This window comes from Nematolebias whitei, chromosome 1, assembly GCF_014905685.2.
Source record: "Nematolebias whitei isolate Nwh7 chromosome 1, NemWhi1, whole genome shotgun sequence".
Classification (NCBI taxonomy): Eukaryota; Metazoa; Chordata; class Actinopteri; order Cyprinodontiformes; family Rivulidae; genus Nematolebias; species Nematolebias whitei.
Window position 1 is genome coordinate 29,946,965 of NC_056498.1, and position 12,899 is coordinate 29,959,863.

General features: G+C 40.5%; 1 protein-coding gene across 1 annotated transcript in view; it reads left to right on the forward strand.

Moving 5' to 3' along the window:
- Positions 1-12,899, forward strand: part of si:ch73-335l21.1 (insulin receptor substrate 1-B) — a 69,277-nt gene that overhangs the window by 7,033 nt on the left and 49,345 nt on the right. The gene's annotated exons all lie outside the window — the stretch shown is intronic.

Genomic DNA, 12,899 nt, shown 5'->3' on the forward strand with positions numbered 1-12,899 from the left:
CCCCCCAGAGCCAACGATAATTAAACACGAGCCGGCAGAATCCCTGTTATTTATTCAGCTGAGTCCTTGTAAGACCCTGTCAGGCAGCGAGTACAGTATCAGGCTTTAGGGCGGCCGTTTGCTCCACTATTCAGAGGCAGCGGAGTGTGTTAAAGGTTTAACCTCGGCCAAACGGGCGGGAGGCGCAGCTCGCCGCCACAGCTCGGGCGACACCTCACGAGGAGCCGCAGTTGACCTCAAAAGAAAGAATGCGATAAAGCGCAACTTGGGAGCCAGTAGCTGTAAATTAGAGAGCATCGCTATCTGGCAAACACACCCACACGCTCGTAAACAGGCCGAAATAAACACAGCCGAAAGCAGATAAAGACTGTTTTTGATTCGACGGGAGAAAATTCAGACCCGAGCCGTTGATAGTCGGGTGTCTGTTTGAGTTAGAGACGAAAACAAAGCGTCTTGTGGACAACTGTCACGTTTATCTGAGGTTGAGAGCTGCAGGAGAGGACGGCAAGTTTGGGTTAGTTGAGATTGGCTTCCATTTTCTGATGCCGTCACGAACACGTCAAACTAAAAACAATCACCTGATCTAAATGTATTCAGATAAAATGTGCTCCGTGTGTCTTAAAACATTTAGACATTGGAAGATAATTTCTCAAAATTTGGAAACTAGTAAAACCGAGTTGCATAATTTTTTGGGTCATTTTTTAAAAACAAACTCAGTCAACTGATACCGTAAGTCTCTGTATGAAAACAAAACAAAAATAATAATTTTTTATTTTTATTTTTGTAGCTTTTAAGTTATAGAAATTGGTCAAACAGTTGGTATTTCTCTATTCCCTATTTCATTTCCTAAACTATAAAAATCTGTATTTCACAGATTACGTTTTGTACATTGGGGGGGGGGGGGGGGGAAACTTGGTTACAAAAGGGGGCCAAAGTTTAAAACGTTTTTCAAACCAAGGGCCAATTTCAAATACAGTAGTCCCTCTATTATTGCGGGGGTTACGTTACCCCCCCCCCCATAGGTGAAAGACCACCAAGTAGGAATGCTATACAGTGTTTCCCCTAGATAACTTGCCATGGCGGGGCGCTTATCTCATCCGTGATTTTTTTATTTTTTTCAACCGGTATCCTGTATGGGGGGGGGGGGAGAACGCGTCTGAGCTGCACACTGTTTGTACTGATAGTTTTTGAGCGTGGGGTGGGGGGGCAGTGTGAAGGTTCAGCATGAGGAAAGAGGCAGCGTGAGCGTTGCATTTAGCTTTTTAGCTAGCGTGCCTGGTATTGCGTGCCGCTAGCTTAGCGCTACGGCAGTGCCGACGGGTGGGGCGTGCGCAATTCAGTTGACTAGGCAGGACACTCGGTTCTGTTGACGGGGTGGGGCACCCTGCTTGTATAATGGTAGGGGGGCACTGCTATATTTATTTTAGTATTTATATATATATATTAAGGTTTTGTAAACCCCTCCCACACTCTTGCAATGTTCTTAACAATGTTCTAAACTCTTAAACCACAACATTTTAACAACATACGTATATGTACTGTACAGTACTGAAACTTCCGTCTTGTCAAAGCTCTTAAAATTCATGGTTAAAACCCGTGCCTTCGTGAAAAAGTTGATTTTTTCTGAAAAAAGAAGCTGAGAACTTGTTTACTGATTTTTTTTTAAATTATTAATTAAAAGCTTTGTGTGAAAAATGCTATGCTAAATCGCTCAAACCACAACGAGCATCCGCCATTTTGAGAACCGAAAAACAGGAATGAGAGACGGCCCATGTCACGTGAAGGGGCCTCCCTCCCATTTTTCTTAGAGACACGCTGCTCGCTCCCTCACTATCCATTGGTTCAAACAGTTATACTGCCATCCAGTGGTCAAAAAAGATACTACACTCAAAACAAATTAACCAACATTTCTTCTTAAATTTGACAATAATTACTAATTGTCAAATTTCAAATAATATTATCATTTATTGCAATCATTTCTGAGACAATTAATTGCCCAGCAAAATTTGTTATCGTGACAGGCCTAACTGTAACTCCAGTCAAAAACTTGACATATTTTCGTTGTTGCATGTTCTTCAAAACTTTTATCCATCAAAGTACTTTTTCTTGGCTTTAAAGATGGACAACTCTCATGCACTAAATTAATTGTGCTCAGTTTTTTTAAAGTTTTTTTTTATAAAATGATAAGAGATACAGTATTTTACTTTTAAAGTATAATCTTGGGGTGCAGACAAGGTGTTAACAAGGGCCATTTTTGGCCTGCGGGCCTTAGTTTGACTGGTAGTTGGATGTTTTCTAAGTGTTTCTACAAAATCTTGAAAAGTTCAGAAAAGTATTTAAAAAAAAAAACGTAATTTTCAGGTGCGAATAAGTCTGAGAAAAGGAAATTAAGAGTAGAAAAACAATTTGTGATCTTTGTTTTACAACATAATCTGACGCAGCCATCACACTTTTCTTGATAGATTTCTGATTTTTATGAAGTTCTCATCAAAGCTGGTTCCTTTTTCTTAGACTTGTAATCAACGGCATGCAAAATATTTTTTCTTCCGATTTTTAGTTTAGCTGAACGTCTGTGGACACATTTAAATGTTTACAGTAAAAAAAAAAAAAAAGGCAAATTTTAATGTAAATGTAGTTTGGCATTAAAAAAAACTTACATTGTCTTTATAAAAAGCTGAAAAAAGGTGGATTTTTAAACAGAAAATGTACAGGAAGCACTTTTTATATATTTGAATCATATAAATGCAGCATAATATATATTAATGTTTATCCAGGCTGATCCACAGATCAGTTTTCACTTCTTACTCTGGATTAAATCTTTGGATTATCGTCACATCATTTATGACACTTTATGCAGCACAAAATAAATCCAGTTCATCAGGACTCATCACACTTTTTGGGAAAGAAATAAACTGTCTGTTGACGTGCCCTGAAGTCAAACACTTGATTTTTACAACTTATTTATAGTTTAAATCCTGAAGGGTTGATTGGCTGCTCCGGCCCATGAGTCGCGGATCTCGTTGAACCGGCTGATTAAACGTTAAGCCGGTGCTTAAGCACGGCTCATCTCTCTAATTGGGCTGTAATTGTTGTCTCGAGGGTCAGCCGCTGGTGGCACGGCGGAGGCCGGGTGCTAATGAAGTCAGAGACGCCGCTTTTGTTCCAGGAACTTGAAACTCGGTCACGTGCCGTCGTCATGTCAGCTGGAGGGGAGCTCGGTTCCAGGCTGGCGCTGCTGCAGGTTTCCTCTCGGCGTTTGTGGCACATTAACACCCTGTAAACGCACAACAAGCCGGGCAGCCGGTGGTCAGCGCCCGTCCCTTCTGACCATGTTGCGTCAGAGTGAAATATGATGGACGCCGATCCGCCCAGCGCTCGTGCAGCCAATCAATTATTCCCTTTGGTTTGATCGATACCAAACAAGCCAGTGGCAAGATAATCCATTTAGACAGCGGGCGCCGATGGGTCGAGCACGAGGTTTTAGATCTTCTGCAGCCTATCGATCGGCGGTTGTTAATACGAGCTGCTGAACGTTGGAGTCGGGAAGTTCTGGAGTTATTTAACAGCGGCGCAGTGAAGGGAAAATGAAACGATAAAGTTCACTCGTCGTCAGGCGTTTTTATTTTATTTTTTTTCTTCCTCACGATTTGATTACAATGAAAAGATCTGCTGTGTGAGTGTAAAAATAATTAGCAACGCATTTTGATTGACATGACCGAGTTGATCGTCTATCGATCGGATTTGATTGATTGAACATCATTTTACAAGTTGGAATTTGCATCAATAATGAAGGGGTTTTATATTTTTATTCTTCATAATGATCGCACAATAAATTATGTAGAAAATAAACTATTAATCACAGGCTGTCGAGCATCAGTTGGCATAGATGCTAATTGAACACGGAACACACCATCGGAAAGCTTTAGCATCACATTAAAATGTTTCAACTTTACTAAAGACAGTCTTGTTATAACACCGGTGCATCTTAAAACGATTAGAATAACGTGGAAAAAGTTCAATTTCTTTTGTCAATCATTCCAGAAAGATTCATTACAGAGTGAAATATTTCAAGCCTTTATTGTAATTTGGATGATTATGGCTTAAAAATAACAAATGACCAAAATTCAGTGTCTCAGAAAGTTAGAATATTCCACAGCCAGCTTTTGGTACCTTTTATCTGTGTGGGCAGGAGACAAGTCCTGCTGGGAAATGAAACCAGCATTTCCATAAAGACTGTCAGCAGAAGGAAGTATGAAGTCTCTAAAATGTCCTGCTAGATGTTGTGTTGACTGTGGACTTTAACCACAGTGGACCAACACCAGCAGAGGACATGGCCCCAAATCATCTCTGACTGTGGAAACTCCACTCTGGACTTCAGCAACGTGGATTCTGGGCCTCTCCACTCAACATTTCACTCTGTGTAATGAATCTTATATAATATGAGTTTCACTTTCTGTAAAGATTGACAAAAAAATATTGACTGTTGCACAATATTCAGATTTTTTTTTAGAAGCATGTGTAAGTTCAAGTAACTTTAAGTTCAACTTCATGGATATCGTTCAGGGTTCAGTGAGGGGACAGTTTGAAACCAGATGTCACTAAACTTCATATTTCACTTAACAATCATATCTATCTGATAGATTCCAATTTGTGAATGTAAATATTATGAATCTTCCTCATACATCAAAGTTAGTCACGGAGTTCCTCAAGGTTCAGTGTTTGGACCCATACTCTTTATCTCATTCAGTATATGCTTCCATTAGATAAAGTTATTAAACAGCATGGGATAAAAAAATTTTTATGCTGATGATACACAGTTATATTTGTCAATATAATAAATAAACAACCACACCAAATTTAACTCAATATTTGTAAGAATGGCTGAGTTGTAGCTGTTTTAGTGTTTGCTAACGTTTAGGTCAAAAACATGACCACCCACTTTTGCCTTTTGGTGGCGGGTGATAACTACCCAATCAAGCAGCTCGTGTTTTCAGAACGTTTATAAGTTGGCGCCTCAGAAACCTTGTTGGACCGTGTAGACGAGCTCCAGTTACACCGCCGACTCTGCTTCCTTGTTTAGCAACTGCGACGACAAACCAGTAAAAATGGCTGCCAGTTTCGTTGAGGGCAGCTACGTTTGAAGCTTCAACACGGCCTCCTTACACGCCAACCCCGACCGTGTCACCAATAATTTCATGTGCTTGTGTAGAAACGAGTGTTTGTTACAGTTCGAGACTTTTAACGCGAACCACATGTGAAGCTGAACCGACGCTGACGTCGAGGACTCGTGGTGTCCTGGCCCGAATCAGGGACGTGGGGGTGGGATTACTGGATTACAGATGCTGAAGATGGATAAAGTGCGAGGAAGTTTGAATAGTTTTATTCAAATCTGTAAAAACCAGATTTAAGTTGACTGTTTCCACTGCTGCCTGGCTCTGCTCTCCGATCCGTCTCTTTTTCTGCTGTGGAGTTGGCAGAGGACTGCGTTATTGGAACAGTAGCTGAGACGGGGGTAGCTCATGGGAGGGGGGTGTGTGTTTAGGCCTCAGATATTTCAGCGAAGTATTTTGCAGTCTCATAGCACAGTGCTGAATGTTCGAGCAGTGAGGTCAGAAACATGAAACTGAGTTTAGTGAGTGCAAGAGTAGTTTTCCTAGATGTCCAGGCAGAAATAACCAACTCAGCTTAGCACCAAAAAAGTAAGGAAACTTGTGTTTGGTTAATCTTTTTTTTGTTGTAACAATAGGTTTTGGCAGTAAACCTTATACTATTGAAAAACCTGTTTATTTTCCTTAAATGGTGCCACGTTTGTTAGAAAAATACATTTGAGGGTTGAGCAGCAAAGTTGAGTATGTGTGTTGCGTCCCAAAAAAACTTGTCAAATCTTATCTGCCAATTCCAAACACATTATATTGCTATTAAATCTTTTTTTGGTGTAGTTCATTGGATTGGACGGTAGAATTCTGGAGAAAAAAAAAAACAAGATCTATTGGCTAATTTGAATTTTATTCATTTCACTAAGCAAATATATTCTTGTTTTTAGTAATTTACCTTGTTTTATAAGGCACCTTGATTAACTACTTTTATTTGATATTTAATTGCTTTTTGTTGAATTATTGTTGTCCGTACTCTATATGTTGTCTGTCTAAAACGGGTCTTTCTTGAAAATGAGTCCTCGTGACTCAGTGAGACTAACCTGTAAATAAAGGTTGAATGAAAACTAACAAGGTCCTTAGTAGCATGTGGAAGAACCATACGCAGCCACAAAAGACTGGCTCCTCTTCCTCCTGCTGCCCACCAGCTCTGTTCTTGACTGCTGTTGGATGGCATCCTGTTCTTCAACCAGAATTTGCTGCAAGTCAGCCAGTGTGGTTGTGTTGGTCACTTGGGAACAAACATGCTTTATTTGATCCCATAGCTGTTCAGGGTTCAGGTCAGGACTGCAGGCGGGGCATCTCATCCACTCTGCTACCAAGTTTTGAACGGAGTCTCTGATAAATCCAGTGCTGTGGGGTTGAGTGTTGCTGTTATGGACAGAGTTCAGTCCCAGACTATGGAGCTATGGGATGGCCACAGGTTGCTCACAGGTTCTGACAATCAGGTGCCAGAAACTCAAAGCTAGCGTCACTAGCAGAATAAGCTGTTGGGCAATAACAGAGATATTGCAATTATTTTTCAAGGGCACAACTGACACACTCAACTCTGCTGCTCAACTCACAAATACATTATTATTCTAACAAATGTGGCTCCAGTAACGGGGGGAAATAAACAGGTTTTCCAACGATTTACCAAGAAGTGTTGTTGCATCAAATTCAAAAAAAAAAAGTTGGAACACAAATTTCTCTTTGTGTTCATATATAACACGGAGTCTTCTTGTAATTTTGAATCATTTAAATTCTTTGGCATATCTAAATTATTATTTTAAACTCAAATCACTTTATGTAAATGTTAAAGCTTTTAAGACAACGGTTTAAAAATGAAACCTCTTAATGTTTTAAACTAGAATCCTACCCAGTGGCTAAAGGAGACCCACTTCCTTTGGATTTGCATTAAAAAAACCACAAGAAGTTTTAGGCTGTCACTCGGAGGAGAGCTGCCTCGGGGGTAAAACGGCTGCTCTGATATCCCCTCAAAGCTCCTATTTATCTCCTTTTAGCACAGAGACAACTAGAAGAGAGCATCTTGTGCCAAATGTAATACTTTTCTGTCATTTAAAAGAAAATTGTCCTGACCTGCTTCAAAATGTCAAGACTTTTCGTTTTGCTCAAACATCACATCTGCACCAGGTTTTATGAAATTCGGCTGAGTACTGGTAAGTAAATGGACTGCTTATATAGATTGCGCCTTTCTATCTAATCAAGATACTCAAAGTGCTTTAACACAATCTGTGTCCTCATTTACCTCCACACACACATTCATACAACACTCTACTACAGCTCTACAAAGACCAATGGTTCCCAACCATGGTCCTTGAGGAACGCCATCCTGCATGTTTTAGTTGTTTCCCTGCTTTGACACCTGATTTGAATGAATGTGTGTTTAATAGGCTTTGGCAGAACTTGAGGACGTAATAAAATCACTGAATCAGGTGTGTTAAAGCAGGGAATCAACCAAAGCATGCAGGATGGCGTTCCTCAAGGACGATGGTTGGGAACCATCGCTTTAGATCACATTCATACATCAATCACACATCAGAGGAAATGAGGAGTTCAGTGTCTTGCCCAGGGACAATTCAACATGTGACTGCTGGTGGAACCGAACCCCCAACTCTGATTGGAGGACAACTGCTCAGCCACAGCTGCTCCTAATGTGTAGATGCAATGTTTTCAGAATCAAACCAGATCATCCAGCTTCCCCTTTCCACATTCATAGCCTCAGATTGGAGAAATAGTCATTATGGCCTGTGTTTGTTTGTTTAATCCTTAAAATTATTTAAAAAACACATTTAATTTTGGCATTTGAAGTCAGGTTATGTAGAAAAATTACAAATAAGCTTTTTTCACTTATCTTAGGGGAATGGTTGAACTCTGACTACTGATGAGCTAACAACTAGTCAGAGTCAGGTCCAAAACAAAGTGGAATGTTGCCATTTTAAAACAACTCGAATCTCATATATTTGTTTTTCAAAATTATTAAATGTTGCATTTTCATCATTTTAACTGTTCTTAAATTCTGGAGAAATTCCTTTATGCTGCTGTAAATTAAGAGATAAACTACAAAGCTAAAAGCTAAATGTAGCAAGAAAGTAAAGTTAGCTAAATGCAAAAAGTAATAGCATAAGATAACAAAATAAAGCAAATATATTGGTTAAACTTAGGTCAAAACAACCCATGAGGCCATAGTTTCAAAAGTAAGACCTCATGAGTCATTTTGATCCAAGGGCAGCAGGAGGGTTAGTTAGATTTCAACAAGAACTAAAGAATTAGAGATCTTAATGTACTGTATATCCATACAGAAAATACTTGCAGAAAACGTAAAATATTTTGAACAGTATAAAAGTTACAAGAACCAAAAGTCCCAGCACCCACCTCCTTCCTGAATGAACTGAACATTATGATGTAAGAATTGCTAAAATGGCACAAAGTAGTCGGATTACAAAAAACACGCACCGAAATATCAAAAACAGGAAATCTATTGTGTAAAAGCTGAATCAGCGTCCACATTTTAACACATTTTTTGGCGTTAAAATGATCCAGTTGAGCTCAAACTACAAGAAAACTTAAATTAAATCTGTGGGGAAAATACCAAAATTCTGTTCTGCTCTGTGGAGAACAAGAACAAAAGTGACATTTTACTACCACAAAACCTGAACGTGGTTCCTTACAGCACTGTAGCATCTGGTCTTATGGGACTAGAAGGTGAAATTGGAGCGTGCTGTTTTAAGAATTGTGCAACATATTACTACAGTAAACGTATAAATGTGGAGAAATCTGCAAGTACCCCATTTTATGCAGCCCATCTCAAGGGAGCCAGCGTGGCAAATACATTGCTCTGAATGGACACCAGTGTTCCCAGAGTGGGCTGCCGTTCTCGACGTGTTACTGCCATATTCATGTGTGGCGATGCCCAAACTGGAGTAAACACCTGGTGCATGAATCTGCCAGTGTTGGTTGTTTTTAGCTCGCTAAATCTGATGCTAAAACTCGAGTAGGCGTTCCTCCAGAGTGCACCGAGGTCGCCCGAGTGATTTTTGCCCTCACTCGACTACCTGCCCGGATCCTCCATTAGCGTACAGGTGTGTTTGGTTTTCGCACGCATTAACTTGGATCTCCGGCTAAGAGTCGTGTCTGCGTGGTTGTTTTTCCGAGGGTTCATTATGCTTCTCTTATGTTTTTCGTTTTCGATAGAGGTGGTGTCGTACTGCGCGCAGCTTTCTCAGGTGATTCCTTCCCAAATGAGCGCTGCATCGGTATAAAACAAGCCCAGAGGAAGGCCAGGGGCGATCTATAATTCATTCTGCTCTGCGTTGGAACTGCACCAACCTTTACGTAACTAGGAGCAAATGTTTGTGATGTTTGCCAGGGGTGCATCGGGCTACACCTTGAAATTATTCTAGCATGTCCTCTGAAAGGGCTTTTTAGGGTGGTATTGATCAGTTTTGAGCTAACGGGGAACTCCACAACATCTAGAGTGTTCGCGTTTAAGAGTAACATGGATTTCTGGAAGTAGTTTTCTTGTAAAGGGTAATTTCTGTTTCTGTTATCACTACAATCTTATACAGTCCCTTATTTCTTTGGTCTCCACAGAGAAGTCCCCTAACCGCCTCTTCCTGTTGCAAATCTGACTCAAGGAAGCGAGCAGGGCTTCATGCGTGAAGCGTGAAAAACAGCCATGCATGGCCTTGAGTGACTCATCTAATGCAGGGGAGAGTGCCCCGTTCCTCAGCCTGTAAGCCGCAGCCTCGACAGGCTTTCCACAAACAATCTATTCTGGGTCTGTTTCAAGTTGTGTGCGAGCTTCCAGTTTTAGAGGAAGCAGACGGCTTTACTGTTGCGAGTTTTAGGGACGAGGATTTGTGAATGTGTTTGGCACGGTGGCGACCGCAGTGTCCGCTCACGGTTGCTGTCGTCGTAGGATTTGCAGCAGAGACACGAGAAAAGGAAGAGCAAACGTACGCAGACACAGAAGCGTGTGTTTATAATGGTTCAGCTGTGGCGAGACGTTTTTATGGTTTCATGAAATCTACAAAGTGCCACTGAAACTGTTTGAAATTAAAGGCTCCGAGTTTTAGATGGAAATCATCTGAAACTGAGAAATGCAGTTGTAGACATTTTTGGTCAGACCTTAGAAATAACGCGACGCCTCACAATTTTGCACGATGTCACACTCAAAGCATGCGCTGTGCATGACTCTCAGCTACTACCACATCCAGTTTTAGCTTCGTATATAAGAAATTGACTGAGTTTACCGTACTTTCTGCTGCATAAGTCGCATCAGTCCAAATATGTCTATTAAAGTGGGAAAAAACATCAATATGTCACTTCACCTTATACGTCGCATCTATTATTCGTCACCGCTAACAACACGTAAATGTGAGCCGGTGTTGAGCCAAAAATCGATGGGTTGCTAAATGGCAGCCATGGGAGCGCGTGCACAGGAGGACTTTTAACAAGATTAACACTTAAAAACAATTATTTGTTTGCTCAGCATTATAGTAAAGGTGTGTCTCAGTTGAACTTTTCTTTAATAAATGCACTTTAACGGTCAAATCAGCTGCATTTTCAAAAGCCGATTCGCGGAAGCAGGAGCGTGCAGAGGGACGACTCGCTGTCCATTTCTTTGAAATTTAACAAGATAAGCACCTAAAATAATTATTTGTTTGCTCAACATTATAGTAAATGTGTGTCTTAGTTGAACTTTTGCTTAATAAATGCACTGTCAAATCAGCTGCATTTTGCCGGGGAGGGGCAGCGAAATACAGCTGATTTGACGGTTGCTCCGGGCATGATCCTGGAGCTAGACGAAGGTGGCTTCTTTGGCAAGCCGATTATGTCATTAATATCCACTTTTACCTTACATGACACAACAGCATGCCATACTACTCAAGTGCCATCTAGTGGATGAAAATGGTAATGTTCAATGTTTTCAGTGTCAGAATGAATGAAATCGGTCATATCTCAGCCAAAAATTGGTTTATAAATATGGAGGAAAAAACATAAATAAGTTGATTCTGTATATAAGTTGCAGGGCATGTAAATTATGCAAAAAAACTGCGACTTTTAGGCCGAAAAATACGGTAAGTTGTGTTGGCTAAGAAGACCAATTCGCTGTGGGAGCCATTTATAATTCAAATTCAATTCAATTCAAAAATACTTTATTAATCCCAGAGGGAAATTATTTGTTGTTGTAACTTGATATCCTCGTTTCATTAAGAGATGTTATAGATGCTGATGGCTGTAGGCAGGAAGGATCTCTTGTAAAGGTCCATCCACAGTGGATCCTAAGAAACTGGCTGCAGATGCTGTCCGATCCGTCCACTCAGACTCGGCTGACCTCTCGGTTCCCCTCGGGTTGTAGGACTGCCCAAATGCCAGGCAGAACTCCTCCCAGAGTGATGGCCACTCCTCCCAGCAGTCTGCCGAGCTCCTCGTCGCTGCAAACAGCCAACTGTAGGTGCCGAGGGACGATCCTGTCCTTCCACTGTCATGATCCATGTTTCCTGCTAGTTCCAGGATCTCAGTGGTCAGGCACTCGAGCACAGCTGGCAGGTAGATGAGAATGCGTCCACAGAACATCCTTTTCAACTCATTTGAGATTTGGGGCTGTAGTTGAGATATTATTTGAGCTTTTGAGATGTTAATCAGCTGCTGTTGGTTCTAGAAAACTGCCTTGTTGCCATGGTTACGCATCATAACAAATGTCCAAAACTAAAAAAAGTTTCAGTAAAAATCCTTCCAGCTGCACAGCATCTGATACCAGAGGAAACAATCCTCCGAAAAATTGTGATTTACATCCAGAAAAAGAGGAATTAAAGTTTCCAACAGCAAAATCTCAAAATGAAAGTAACAGAGCTGCTCCAACATGCAGCCACCTTGAGCGGCACAATTCTAGAACTAAATATAAATGAACTGACTCAAAATGAAAATCAGTTATATCCAATAATTACTTTAAGAATTTCATTAAAATATGTCCAGTGGTTCATTAGACATTTTGCTAACCCAACTGTCTGAAACAACTTGTTTTCAACACCATTTTAATATGCCAGATGCAGCAGAAGTTAATAAGGCAGGTGCTCAAGTTCAACAACATTGGACAAAGAACATCTTGTTCCCAAGAAAGAAGCAGGTGAGCCTCCTTGTGGAGGTTTCCCTCTTCACTTCTGACGTTGATTCATCCTGTGTTGTAGATTATTATCATGCTCAGACATATCTGGTCTAGAAATGTGACAGAAAACTGGAGTAGAGGGTTAAGTTTAAGATTTTTTTAAGGGTGTTTGCTAAAAGATAAATAATAACCCAATCAAAACTAAAAGAAAGGTAATGGTTTTCCATTTTCATCTACATATTAGAGATATTTTGTAGGTAACTGAGTTCAAATCTGTCCTAAAAATGAGTTCAGTAAGGCTGACCGATTTAGGAGACGCTCTGAAAATAGAAACATGTTTTTCCTCAAGTGTGTTAACTTTAGACGCAAAAAAATAGGCATTTAAAAACGTAAAGTGGTTCAATGAACCCCCTGCTTTTGTTTGGCCCAAGGATCAGATCTCACCCAGACTTTTCTCTGCACCTTGTTGTTGCCTCAGGTATTCATGTACAGTCTGAAAAAAAAGCCTGCTGCATACAAAGGCTGAATGGACTGTCTGTACTACTACCGCTACAAGACACAACAATTTGTAAGTCCTGAAATCCCATGAGGCACTCCAGTAAGAGTTTTAAAGAGGGACTTTTTGAGGGCCCCGT